The sequence below is a fragment of the Cydia strobilella genome, chromosome 1 (assembly GCF_947568885.1).
Source record: "Cydia strobilella chromosome 1, ilCydStro3.1, whole genome shotgun sequence".
Taxonomy (NCBI): Eukaryota; Metazoa; Arthropoda; class Insecta; order Lepidoptera; family Tortricidae; genus Cydia; species Cydia strobilella.
In genome coordinates this window covers 8,210,342-8,221,525 of record NC_086041.1, presented here as the reverse complement: position 1 = coordinate 8,221,525, position 11,184 = coordinate 8,210,342, and positions in this window count along the sequence as shown.

Sequence of the window (11,184 nt, the reverse complement as noted above, 5' to 3'; positions counted from 1 at the left end):
GGACAGGCCTTAGGTTAGAGAATAAAAACCGGCCAAGAGCATGTCGGGCCATGCTCGATGCAAGGTTTCGTAGTTACCCGTCCGTCAAGATACACTTGGCAAAAACTCAAGATCGCCTTAACCGATCAGGCCTGGCCAGGTTGGTAAGTACACAATTTACGGATTCAAATAAGTTATCTATACATATACCTGTCTCGTAAACTTTGTACTTAGATAATAGCCGTTTGACAACCATCAAGTTTGTGGGTCACAGCTGTGCCTTATCAAAGTGTAGGTACGTAATAGCAAGTAATAGTGGTCCCGCGAGTATGTAGGTGCCTATCATTTAACATAGTGGCTACATGTGCCATTTTCAACCAAAAGGGTACTTATTGTCGCTTGTCAGTAAGGCGCTATTTCCATATAGCTTCAATTAGAAATCAACCTTATCGACAAGCGACAATGTGCATGGAACCTTTTGGTTAAAAACGTCGCACATGTTGAAGGATAATGCTCGTTAGGTATACGGTACTTATCTAATACATACGCACACCAACCAACTAGAACTAGATAATTATTACAAATCCTAAATACATTTAAGTTACCTATGGCGCCATTCATTTAATACGTAAGACGGTTTTTGCCAGTTTTTGATCCCCTCCCTCCCCTATATAAGAAAAAATAAAAATAGGCTGACCCCGTCCCCCTGTTTGGTATTTATTACGTAAGAATGTAAAGGAAGAAAATATTACATGTTATGTATTATATGTGAATTACATGTTGTGTATTATATGTTAAATATTATATGTGAATATGAGACTTTGATGAGTCCTCAGTCTGCAGTTTTTCAAAGTATACCTACTACTACTAAGTAAGTACTTAAAGTTTGTGCATTTCCGCGAAATCGCCTTTTCATACAAACGTAGTCCTCATTAACCTCATTTGCCTCTGGATATTAAGCATTATTGAACATATTTTGTCACAATTGGTTGTATATCAACCACAGCTGTGCCCCTACGTTTGAATTTTCCCATTTTTAACCCTTTACCTACGGGTGTCAACCTGTCAACCAAAGTTGATCGAAGATATGTTCATGTTCAATATATTATTTTATCAAAACGAGACCTTGTGTCTTGGTAATAGCGGTCACATTATGCATTGGGATTAATATAGGTGCAAAGAAAAAAATATGTTTCGGTAGATTGATCTGACATAAACATATTTTAAAAATTACCGCTTTTTTGCTGTCAACTGGGGTTGACACCCGTACTGCAGAAGCGCAAATGCTTGAACTCAATATGGCGGTCCTAGTGTTGTTTTATATTTCATCGACTTGTTGTAGGAGTGAGACGTGTGAGTGTTTTGAATGTTATTTTTAGTTTTTGGACTTTTCTTTGTCCAAATAGTTACAAAATTGGAATATAATATTTTTTTTTACTAAAAACAACTTGCTGAGCTTCTATCCCGTACTTATAGATCGATATGCGCACATAACTATTTTTCGTCAGTAGCAGAGATTTGTTTCTATGCAACATTTTAAGTAATTGTTTTTTTTGCAATATTTCAATAATTATCATCATTTAGTTGTGTTACATATATAATAAACTAATACTTTAAAACTTAATCTTGAGAAATTCGCTAATAGTAACTTAAAATTCTTCAATTTCTTAGTAATTAATATTAAGCGTGAAATAAGAATAGTTATTTGTGCAGCAAGAGAGGAAAGTTGGTTTTTCTTGCGAGTGTTTGTTTAGAGTCCCGAGAAAGCGAAAGATTCTATAATTGAATCACGAGCGAATCGAGTGATTCTAAGGTAGAATCTTGAGCGTAGCGAGGGACTCAAAAACACGAGATGTAAAATAACTTTGCTCTCGTGTTGCACACATAATTTTTTCTCCTCAGTAGTGAGAACATATTAAAGGTTAAAATGTATTTGGAATTACACAGAATAAACAGAAAAAAAAAGTATTATAATATGTACGATACGATAAGATACGATACGAGACGAGACCGGACCGGACCGGACCGGACCGTACCGTACCGTACCGTACCGCACCGTACCGTACCGTACCGTAGTATGTAGTTCATGGCCTTCACTAAATTAAAAAGCTACATTGCTTCACTCCCTGGAGTGAGGAAAGTCGCACTTTCCTCACTCCAGGGAGTGACGAAAGTAGGCTTGTTCGAGCTGCTGAGGTGAAAATACATGTCTCATTTTACAATTTTTAATTTAAGCTTGAAATTGACATTATATAGGTATCGATATTTTTGACATAAACTTACAATCGTTTTAAGCATGTATATTATTATTGTATATTTAATTTTATAAATTTTGGTAAAATAAAATCAGTTATGGACTTTAGAAATAACTATATATTATATAATACAACTATGAAATTATTAAAAGTTAAATAAGACACTGTCAAATATATTGTACATATATAAATTAATCTTTAGATTTAAGATAATTGCCTTGCCCTACCAGGGCCCATGTGAAACTATTATATATGTAACACCTGTGTACCATGGATGCAATAAATAAATATGAATATGAATATGAAATATTAGTGAATATAAATACACCAAGTGATTAGTTATTAACAAAACATATTATACTTAAGTGCGTGTGAGATTTCAAGCACGTAGCTGTAGTTCTTCAAAAGTTACAAGTAAGTGAAATTATGTCAAACCGCTGGCTCTCGCCAATACATGCCCGTATTGAGCGGTGACTGGGTGTTCAAAGTCCCCGTAGGTAAAGGGTTAATTATTATAAGAGATAGGAGCATTTTAAAATGTGTATCAAATTAAAAAAAGGACGTCCCACAGATTTAATATATACGCTAGATGACGCAAATACCATACCGATTTGTATTGAAACCAAGCGTGCCGACTTTTTCATACAAAAACCTTTTTTTTTTTTTATGTTCTTTTGAGATTTTTCCCTGTATTTGTAGTGTAAGACGATATTACTTGTAGTACAATCGGATTAAGTCTCACCTCGAAATCCTTCCAAAGATATGAAATTTTGTATGTATGTTAATTAAAGGTCTCTTTTTCATGTCCACACTATTTGACATTTGGGGACCTCGAGGAATCGCAGCCATCTTGGAAAATGTGTACCATCCTGGAGAATTTTGCGTTTTACTCTAAATATACGTTCTCTATGAAAATATGGTGTAAGGCAACATTAAAGCTTATTAAATTCTACACAAATAAGTACTAGATAACTTTACGGAAAAAATACATCTTGTTATAGAAAATAATAGCTGAATCCAGATTTAGCGCTTATACCCTTTCAGGGGATATTCTCTTAATATGAAACTTGGAGGAATATGAATTCCACTTTTGTCTATACATTTGTACACGTTCTACTGCAATATCAACATTTTACTCGACTGCGACTTAAACAGAAAGTAGGGTTATGGGTTTAAATACTGAAAATCAGTACATCCTGTAGCTCAGGATACTGGACGGATTTTTTAAAACGACATATTGGTAGATTCCTCTTGCCCTTCACATACAGCTGCCTTGAGAGGACGCCGAATAGTAAATCATATTTTTACTTGTAGGTGTCAAATTTCATTACTGTCACTATTGTTTAAACCCCATTTAAGACCTAAAATCTGTTTTTATAGTCACATTTTTAAGTTTTACACATTTTTTCTCCATTTATTTTAGTAAATTTGTATTGCATAGCACTCGTGTACCAATTATGGATCTACTGATGTCTATTTTATTGAAATCCACTCAATAGTTTAGGCGCTAGAAGTAAAAATATGATTTACTATTCGGCGTCCTCTCAAGGCAGCTGTATTGATTTTTCTTTAATAGAACAGGTGTAAACAGGTTGTGAAGGGCAAGAGGAATCTACCAATATGTCGTTTTAAAAAATCCGTCCAGTATCCTGAGTTACAGGGTGTACTGATTTTCAGTATTTAAACCCATAACCCTACTTTCTGTTTAAGTCGCAGTCGGGTAAAATGTTGATATTGGAGTAGAACGTGTACAAATGTATAGACAAAAGTGGAATTCATATTCCTCCAAGTTTCATATTAAGAGAATATCCCCTGAAAGGGTATAAGCGCTAAATCTGGATTCAGCTATTATTTTCTATAACAAGATGTATTTTTTTCCGCAAAGTTATCTAGGACTTATTTGTGTAGAATTTAATAAGCTTTAATGTTGCCTTACACCATATTTTCATAGAGAACGTATATTTAGAGTAAAACGCAAATTTCTCCAGGATGGTACACATTTTCCAAGATGGCTGCGATTCCTCGAGGTCCCCAAATGTCAAATAGTGTGGACATGAAAAAGAGACCTTTAATTAACATACATACCAAATTTCATATCTTTGGAAGGATTTCAAGGTGAGACTTAATCCGGTTGTACTATTGCCAAATTTCATAGTTCTAAGTCAACGGAAAGTACCTACCCTATACCAAAGATAAATATAACTCCGTAATAGATGGATACAGTCTAAGGAAAAAACGTGCCTCGAAAATCAAGAAAATTTTATTCTCGTTCAGAGGGCGCTACTAGTTTTGGCCTACTGTCGTATAGATGGCGTTGACGGTTTGGTTTGTTATTTATCAATTTTAACGCATATCAGTGAAGGAACATAGGTCAAAATCATAAAAATAATTAATGCAAATAAAAAAATAATTTATCTATATTAAAATACATTTTATCGTATTTTTATAACTCTTCATTTTTAGTTTTAAAGTGTGTCGACAGATGGCAGTGAATTTACTAGGGTAGGGTTACAAAATTTACTATGACAGTACCGCCCTAGTATAAGTTACTCTATGCCTATACATTTTGATTCCCCTGATAGTATCCAATTATACGATTTTTGCGGCATAAACGGCCGTATCTTTTTTACGTTAACTTAGAAGTGATTTTTTTCACAGCTTCAATAGACCTGTACCAATAACTTCTGAGGTTATAAGAATATTAATGTTGCTTATTTTTTATATATAGTTTCCAGACCATATACTAAACCTAAAAATAATATTTTGTGTCATCCTAGGTATTTGCTTAGGTAGAAATTTAGGTATTTCTTTTTTCAATCAGCATTCTGTAAAAAAAATATTAGAGACGAAATTCTTTGTTTCCCTGTAGAGGCAAAGTGGCTTCCGACGTACACACGCATTTTGTGTCATTTTCATCCACGGGTATAATGGCATTTAATAAATACCTAATATTGATCCTAAAACGCCTAAAAAAATATTAGAGTCGGTAAGTGAAGTGTTGTACTTTACAGAACATTGTTATATGTTATTCAAACAAATCTGTGTCAAATTCATCCACCGCTTTTATTTAAAAAAAATTTTTTTCTAATTAACACCCTGTATCTGCCACAAAAAAAATTCATATTATTAAGTTTACGTCTACAATATTATAATACCACATTGAGACATCATTCATAATTTGGGTCATTTTGATCCACGGTTTTTTTACTATCTGGCAAAATAAAACTCAATTGAGCAAGAAGGGCGTGCGCGGGGAAGGGTACCTACGCGGGTGGGGTGCTTATTATACTTGCCGCAATATCAGCTTGCGATTGAGATCTTAATACTATCTCCTTTACCCTTGTTAAGACCAACCAAGAGTGAAAGAGATGGCATTATGAGCTGTCTCGCCACTTAGTTTTGCGATACAGTGTATTTATTTCATTCGGAGGCATAATTACATTGTCTTATCAATCTTACCGTAGTAGGTATATAAATATAATTAAAAATAAACTGTAGGCTGCACTCCTCATACTGAACAACATTTGTGACGTTCCTAATCAAAAGGTACCACTTTCTCTGACAGGTTATTTGTATAAAGATATAATCAAATTTCGTCTTTATGGTAAACGACAAAGTGGTACCTACCTTTTGATTGAGAATGTCACATCAGCGACTTAAAAATTACTTTTGTTTCGATTTTAAGTAGACTTTTTAAGTTTATTTTAAGACGCAATTTATTGTGATTTTTGTTATGTTTAAGCGTGGCAAGCAACATTATTTACAATGATGATGATGTTCATTAAATACAATACATCATACTATACTGAACTGTCACCCTATACATGAGAATGAACAGCGCCCTCTTGACAATGATCATATATTACTGGTCAGGCTTTAATATGTGTCATTAGTAAAGTCCCCTTTGTGGATTCTAAGTTTCCGAGTTACAGCAGTTTAGTGAAAGCGTTTTTTTTTAAATATAAATTAAGGGTTGAATGGAAATGAAAAAATCAAGGAATGAAAGGAAAGAAAATTTGATTATTTTTGCGCTACGACGCACGGTTTAGGAGATACAGCCCTATAAAGTTTTTTTTATTGTTTTTTTTTCTTTTTTTCTTTTTTACATTGTGTTTTTTGTATATTACTTTGGGGTTTCATAAAGGGGAACGAAAATTTAATTATTTTTGCGCTACGACGCATGGTTTAGGAGATATAGCTCTATAAAGATTTTTTCCTGTTTTTTTTGTTTTTTTTTTCAAGTATTAATTAAGGGCTTCTTAAGGGGAACGAAAATTTGATTATTTTTCGCTACCATGCACGTTTTAGGAGATACATCCCTAAAGTTTTTTTTGTTGTTTTTTTTTTTCTTTTTTTTGTCATTGCGTTTTTTATTATTACTTTGGGGTTTCATAAAAGAGAACGAAAATTTTATTATTTTTGCGCTACGACACACGGTTTACGAGATACAGCCCTAAAATGATTTTTTTCTCTTTTTCTTTTTTGCGTTTTTAAATCTTAATTAGGGGCTTCTTAAAGGGGAACGGATATTGATTATTTTTGCGCTACGATGCACGGTTTAGGAGATACAGGCCCTATAAAGTTTTTTTGTTATTATTTTTTTCTTGTGTTTTTGTATATTATTTTGGGGCTTCATAAAGGGGAACGAAAATTTTATTATTTTTGCACTACGACGCATGGTTTAGGAGATACAGCCCTATATAGTTTTTTTTTTTTTTTAATTTTGCGTTTTTTTAAATATAAATTATGGGTTGCATAAAGGGGAACGAAAATTTTATTGTTTTTGCGGTACCACGCACGGTTTAGGAGATACAGCTCTATAAAGTTTTTTTTTCCTGGTTTTTTTTTGTTTTTTTTTTTTAAGTATTAATTACGGGTTTCTTAAAGGGGTTTTCTTAATTATTTTTGCGCTACGACGCATGGTTTAAGAGATACAGCCCTATAATGTTTTTTTTTAAATTTTGCGTTTTTTTTTAAATATAAATTATGGGTTGCATAAAGGGGAAACGAAAATTTTATTATTTTTGCGCTACGACGCATGGTTTAGGAGATACAGCCCTATAAAGTTTTTTTTTTTAAATTTTGCGTTTTTTTTTTAAATATAAATTATGGGTTGCATAAAGGGGAACGAAAATTTTATTGTTTTTGCGGTACCACGCACGGTTTAGGAGATACAGCTCTATAAAGTTTTTCCTGTTTTTTTTTGTTTTTTTTTAAAGTATTAATTACGGGTTTCTTAAAGGGTTTTTTTTTAATTATTTTTGCGCTACGATGAATGGTTTAAGAGATACAGCCCTATAATGATTTTTTTTTTTAATTTTGCGTTTTTTTTAAATATAAATTATGGGTTGCATAATGGGGAACGAAAATTTTATTATTTTTGCGCCACCACTAACGGTTTAGGAGATATTATATCTATATATATATAGCTATAATAGCTCTATGAAGTTTTTTTCCTGGTTTTTTTTTTAAGTTTTAATTAAGGGTTTCTTAAGGGGAACGAAAATTTGATTATTTTTGTGCTACGATGCACGGTTTAGGAGATGCAGCCCTATAAAGATTTTTTTGTTGTTTTTTTTTCATTGTGTTTTTTGTATATTACTTTGGGGTTCCGTATAGGGGAACGAAAATTTTGTTATTTTTGCGCTACCACGCACGGTTTAGGAGATATAGCTCTATAAAGATTTTTTCCTGTTTTTTTTGTTTTTTTTTTTAAGTATTAATTAAGGGTTTCTTAAAGGGGAACGAAAAATTGATTATTTTTGCGCTACGATGCACGATTTAGGAGATAGCAGCAGCCCTATAAAGATTTTTTTTTGTTATTTTTTTCATTGTGTTTTTTGTATACTAGTTAGGGGTTCCATAAAGGGGAACGAAAATTTGATTATTTTTGCGCTACGACGGTTTAGGAGATACAGCCCTAAAAAGTTTTTTTTTGTTTTTTTTTATTGCGTTTTTTTTAAATATAAATTAATGGTTACATAAACGGGACCGAAACGTTTATTTTTGCGCTACGACGCACGGTTTAGGAGATACAGCCCTATAAAGATTTTTTCCTCTTTTTTTTCTTTTTTGCGTTTTTAAATCTTAATTAGGGGCTTCTTAAAGGGGAGCGAAAATTTGATTATTTTTGCGCTACGATGCACGATTTAGGAGATACAGCTAATACAGCCCTATAAAGATTTTGTTTCTTTTTTTCATTGTATTTTTCATGTAATACTTTTGGGTTACATAAAGGGGAACGAAAATTTTATTATTTTTGCGCTACGACGCATGGTTTAGGAGATACAGTCCTATATATTTTTTTTACAATGCATGTGCTCGTAAAGTGCGTTTCCTACGGAGCCATATCGTGCGGAAAGTACTGCTTTTCCGCACTAGTGCTTTTTGTTTTCAATTTTTTTTGTACAGTACATATGGTGCTACTTTCTCGCACTAGTGCGGAAAAGAGCACTTACCGTGCATATGTCGAAAGTTTAAAGGGCCATATGTACTGTAAAACGTACGATACACGTGCGAATAGGTAATTCGCAACTCGTGTCGATTTAAAACACTCCTTTTAATAACTAAACTTATTTGCCATGATATGGTTTTTTATTTACTCGCACAATGCATAGTAAAACATTGTATGATACACGTGCGTAAAGATAATTTCCGCACTTTTTGCATAAATAGCATTTTTTTTTATCAAAGAATGAAAGAAAGTCACGGTATTAATAACCAAATTTTACTTTAGTGGTACCTTTTCCCTATCAGTGTCACAAATGTATGTGGCGTTCACGTAAACGCGATATTTTTAAGATTTCCCTGCACAATGTTGCCAGCTCGCTCGCAAATCAAACATGTACTTACAGTTCTGTTGCACAATGGTGACATTGTACAATATCTATAAGTTTTAAATAGGTAAAAGATTCTTCACGCATTCTTTGCTTGCTTGTTGCTTGTTGTTGTGTTGTTTGCGTAACTTCTTTGAATAAGTTGCGTTAATTTGGCGCACAGGCGAAGTAAACATGCGTTGCGTACGGCAAGGTCACGCCACGGCCCCACCCTGCACGGCCTCCGTTGCCCATTCAGACCGCCCGCTAGCTTCGTTTGAACGCAAATAATATTTTTGTAATATTTGTTTATGCAGTGGATGCAAGTGACACAAATTCATACATCTTATTTATCCCGCATTTCAAATTAATAAGATGTAAACTCTAGTATCTTTAATATTCTTTTGTAACGGTGACAGCCTGTTACAACAAAATCATCAAATATCTTATGAAGCTATGCCTTAATAAGACACAAAATCATTTAATGGACCTATTTAAACGATTAAATTCGACCTAAGTATTTTTTTTTAACTCTAATTTTTTTTTGTGTCATTTAGAATATTATGACATAGTATCAGATTGCAGTGGACGTAATTGACACAAACTATGTTTTCACACTTAAAACACTATCCTAAATGCAACACAGTTACATGTTTTCTCTCGAATATTTTTTTCTCCAAAATAATTCAAAATAAAAAATAATTGCCACAAAATAACAAATTACTAGAAAAGCAAATTATATATATGACACAAAACAAAATGTAAGATTTACATCTCAACAAAGTATTCATAAGCGAAAACAGAATTGACTTTAATATTTTTATAACCTAGGGGTCAAAATATAGCCAGCGGTACAGGTCTACAAGGGACTGTAGACTTAAGTATAATGGTTTTAATTTCAACTCGATACCTCCATGCGCTCCCGAGATAAAGGGTCTTGACAAACAGACGAACGGACAACAAAGTGATCCTATACCTAAGCCCTAATGGTTCCGTTTTTTCGTTGTGAGTTGTGAGGTACGGAACCCTAAAAGTAGCTAAGCGGAAAAAACGGTGTATTCCCATTTGTCCCCGCTTCGTCACGTGACCGTTGCCATACTTACATGAGGCGGGGACAAATGCACTTATTCCCATCTATGCCCGGCGGGGACAAATGAGAATACCTACACTGAAGTTACGTGGGCGAATAATTCTTGCCTACTGCCAAAGAGAAGACATAAGAGTGCTCACTCAACTTTGTTACCAAAAAAACTATTATTTTCGTAGTCTACATCTAGCGTCAAATAGCGGAACTATCAGTACTGCTACTCGACACTAGATATCACATGTGTCGCGACTGACGAAAAGTGTACTGCTCAACAATTTATAACTAATCCTGAGAACTAAGGAGTTATATCTATCTTTGCTAATATCAATAGATGGATACAGTCTAAGGAAAAAAACGTGCCTCGAAAATCACGAAAATTTTATTCTCGATCAGATGGCGCCACTAGTTTTGGCCTACTCTCGTATAGAGGGCGTTGACGGTTTCGTTTGTTATTTATAATTTTAATGCATATCAGTAAAAGAACATGGGTCAAAATCATATAAAAATAATTAATGCAAATAAAAAAATCATTTATCCATATTTAAATACATTTTAACGTATTTTTATAAATCTTTATTTTTAGTTTTAAATTATGTCGATAGATGGCAGTGAATTTACTGGGGTTACAAAATTTACTATGACATGCTATGACAGTAGTACCGCTCTATTACCTACATCAAAGATAAATATAACTCCTACACTACGAACTAGTTAATAATCTGTGTCCTACACCTACATTATAAAACAGAATTATTGTATTATCATGCCATCTACCAACAACACTAATTACTACGTCGGTAAGATCTCATTCGGCCATCTCTTGGAGAGTAGCGGAACGTTTCATCAACGTTATATCGTGATTATCTGAGAAAAGTAAAAAAGAAACACAATGTTTCTATGTATTGGTATGTTAGTTTAATTATTTTTGCGTGTTAAACTGCAAAATTTTGGCAAAATTCACAAGTTTTTTTTATAAGTATGTACTTCTTATACAGTTTGCCAGGATTGTCATTTTGTTACATGTAAATAGAATATAGAATGGAAGGCA